Source organism: Mandrillus leucophaeus, unplaced genomic scaffold (genome assembly GCF_000951045.1).
Source record: "Mandrillus leucophaeus isolate KB7577 unplaced genomic scaffold, Mleu.le_1.0 Scaffold22, whole genome shotgun sequence".
Lineage (NCBI taxonomy): Eukaryota > Metazoa > Chordata > Mammalia > Primates > Cercopithecidae > Mandrillus > Mandrillus leucophaeus.
The window spans coordinates 667,548-671,066 of record NW_012102254.1 but is presented as its reverse complement, the minus strand read 5'-3'; the positions used below and the strand labels follow the sequence as shown (position 1 = coordinate 671,066).

Here is a 3,519-nt window from a genome sequence, read left to right as displayed (position 1 = left end):
CGCTTTGGCCGCGGTCGTGAGCTGCCTGCGGGCCGCCTCCCGGGCTTCCAATAGGGGTTGTGGCCCATTTGGGCCGGATTCCGACTGTGGGCGTCGAGCCCCGCCAGAGGCAGGGAAGGGCACCGCTGCCACCACTGCTCGGTCAGAGCTGCTCAGAGCCTTAGTGGGTTCCCTCACCCTTACTTGAGCTCCTTTGGAAGCTTACTTACTTACTACCTTTTCATTTTGTATTTGGCAGACCAGGTTCTCCTGGGAGTGTATTTGGATAGTGTCTCCATAGCAAATGTCATCTCGACTTGGAATCTTTTTGCCATAAATTCCAAGTTAATTTCCTACAGACTCATCTGGTAACTTAAAATGCATCCTTTAATCTCTATAACTTGAAAAGTTATTATTTTTGTAAATCGAGTTACTTCAGAATTAGTTTTAATGGTGACGATGAAGTTTTGACTGATTGGGGCAAGAGCCTGGGACAGCACCTTCGTAGCGCAGTGTTCTAACTTAAGATTCCATCCTGCTGCTTCCCTAAATAAGCGAGTAGAAGTGACTCCTGGCATAGAAGCCAGACTTCGTGAAGGGAGGGTGGTGTTTATAGGACATAATTCCAGATAAAGAGTTGGATGTGCTTTCAGGTGTTTTGGAAAGTCTGGTCTAGATCGGGTATTGTAATTTTACCAGGTTCTATGCTTAGTGTTCAGAGACATTTTGGAATGTTCCTGTTCTAAAAAAGAATTTCACCTTACTACATTTTGGAGGCATAAAAATCCATGGTTTGAGTATGGAGAAGTTTAGTTGAACTTCTGTGCGTTTTTTTTTGGCTGTGAACTAAGGAAGAAGAGCTCATGGCCTGTGTGCTTCAAAGAGGCTGAGGAGCTGTATTTTGGAGAAATCAGGTTCAGTAGGGAGTTGGATCCATCATGTAAAGATCCTATGGGATATAAAAACTTGTGTTGATGTGTGCCTTTGGTAAAAGAAGCACAATGCAAATCGTCACTGTTCTTAAAAATTGATTTGGCAAAAGCATTTATTCATTTTAACAAGTATTTTGATTCACTACCTGCCAAATTCTGTGGTAGATCGTAGGAACCCATGTAAAAGAGTCTGCTTCTGCCCTTAAGGAATTCAGTTTAGGGGGCAGTGGGGACCGGGGAACCCATGATTAATAGTGTCTGCCCCCTAAGCGTGCTCGCATAGTAGCCTGAGTGGAGAGGGAATTCCTGAGCTGTGGCTTTCAGGGCCAGCAGAAATTAGTGGGGGACATCAAGGCCTGGACACAGGGAACCACATGTACATGAGCACCTAAAATAGTGCTTGGGAGTCCTCCAGCTTGGCAGGTGGGAGCTCTGGGCCTGCCTTGTTTACAGGAGTTCCAACTTTGTATGCGGGGTGCAGGAGTCTAGGGAGCCTTTTAATTAGTAGAGTGGTGTGACCCAGACTTGTGTTTAGAAAGATACTGCTGGTGGAGTGTCAGGGAGAGGGAGGGGGCCAGGACCTCTGGCAGTTAAGTTAGCCAACAGAGGAGAGATGGGAAGGGAAAAGGGGCCATCAGAAAGGAGAGACTGAAAAGATAGTACAGAGGGGATGTCCTGCCGTGATAGGGGAGGAGCTACGTTCTGGAATGCCTGGGCCAGAAGACCAAGCATAACCAAGGATTTAAATTCCTTCTTGACTACCTGGTATAGTGGCCCACAGAGTTGCTTGTGTCTGGTTACTGTTGAGGATGGTGGGATTTGGAGGGACCACTTAGACTGCAGTCGATTCATGGGAAAGGAGGCCTGGCATTTGATCATTAAAAACTTTATCGCTGGGTGCGGTGGCTCGCGCCTGTAATCCCAGCACTTTGGGAGGCTGAGGTGGGCGGATCACAAGGTCAGGAGATGGAGACCATATTGGCTAACACAGTGAAACCCCGTCCCTACTAAAAATAAAAAAATTAACCGGGTGTGGTGGTGGGCGCCTGTAGTCCCAGCTACTCGGGAGGCTGAGGCTGAGAATGGTGTGAACCCGGGAGGTGGAACTTGCAGCGAGCTGAGATTGCGCCTCTGCACTCCGGCCTGGGTGACAGAGCGAGACTCCTTGTCTCAAAAAAAAAAAAACAAAAAAACAAAAAACTGTATCTCCAGGCCGGGCGTGGTGGCTCATGCCTGTAATCCCAGCACTTTGGGAGTCCGAGGCAGGTGGATTACCTGAGGTAAGGCGTTCAGGACCAGCCTGGCCAACATGTTGAAACCCCATCTCTACTAAAAAATACAAAAATTAGCCAGGCATGGTGGTGGGCTCCTGTAATTGCAGCTACTTGGGAGGCTGAGACAGGAGAATCGCTTGAACCCGGCAGGCGGAGGTTGCAGTGAGCCGAAAGCCTGAATGACAAGAGCGAAACTCGGTCTCAAGAAATAAAAATGAAAGAAAACCCAACTTTATCTCCTACTTGAACCTGGGGTATTGCATTTCCTCTTGGGCATAGCGGGCATCTTAACCCATGAGAGTCAATGTGTGTTCATGCTTGTGGAGGCAGATGAGAGCGTACTTGATTTCTTTTCTTTCTTTCTTTCTTTTTTTTTTTTTTTGATACGGAGTCTTGCTCTGTCGCCCAGGCTGGAGTACAGTGGTGTGATCTCGGCTCACTGCAACCTCTGCCCCCTGGGTTCAAGTGATTCGCCTGCCTCAGCCTCCCAAGTAGCTGGGATTACAGGCATGTACCACCACGCCTGGCTAATTTTTGTATTTTTAGTAGAGAGGGGGTTTCGCCATGTTGGCCAGGCTGGTTTCAACCTCTTGACCTCAGGTGATCCACTCTCCTCGGCCTCCCAAAATGCTAGGATTACAGGCATGAGCCACTGCTCCCCACCCTAATTTTTGTATTTTTTGTAGAGATGGGGTTGAACTTCTGAGCTCAAGTGATCTGCCTTCCTCAGCCTCCGAAAGTGCTGGGATTACAAGCGTGCTCTGTCGCCCAGGCTGGATGGAGTGCAGTGGCGCGATCTCAGCTCACTGTAAGCTCCGCTTCCTGGGTTCATGCCATTTTCCTGGCTCAACCTCCCAAGTAGCTGGGACTATAGGCGCCTGCCACCACGCCCGACTAATTTTTTTGTATTTTTAGTAGAGATGGGGTTTCACCGTGTTAACCAGGATGGTCTCAATCTCCTGACCTTGTGATCCGCCTGCCTCGGCCTCCCAAAGTGCCAGTATTAAAGGCGTGAGCCACCACGTCTGGCTTTTTTTTTTTTTAGGATGGAGTTTTGCTCTTGTTGCCCAGATTGGCGTGCAATGGTGCGATATTGGTTCACCACAACCTTCGCCTCCCAGGTTCAAGCAATTCTCCTGCCTCAGCCTCCCGAGTAGCTGGGATTACAGATATGCATCACCACGCCTGGCTAATTTTGTATTTTTAGTAGAGACAGGGTTTCTCCATATTGGTCAAGCTGGTCTCAAACTCCTGACCTCAGGTGATCCGCCTGCCTCGGCCTTCCAAAGTGCTGGGATTACAGGCGTGAGCCACCTTGCCCAGCCAGCTACTTT

At 48.8% G+C, this 3,519-nt stretch overlaps 1 protein-coding gene across 1 annotated transcript in view; it reads left to right on the top strand.

Moving 5' to 3' along the window:
* Positions 1 to 238: 238 nt before the first annotated feature.
* The window catches only part of DAG1 (dystroglycan 1 (dystrophin-associated glycoprotein 1)), a 91,359-nt gene continuing 88,078 nt past the window's right edge, over positions 239 to 3,519 (top strand). The window contains exon 1 of the mRNA XM_011980900.1: positions 239 to 323. The gene's annotated coding sequence lies outside the window, so the exon portion shown is untranslated. The remainder of the gene's footprint in view (positions 324 to 3,519) is intronic.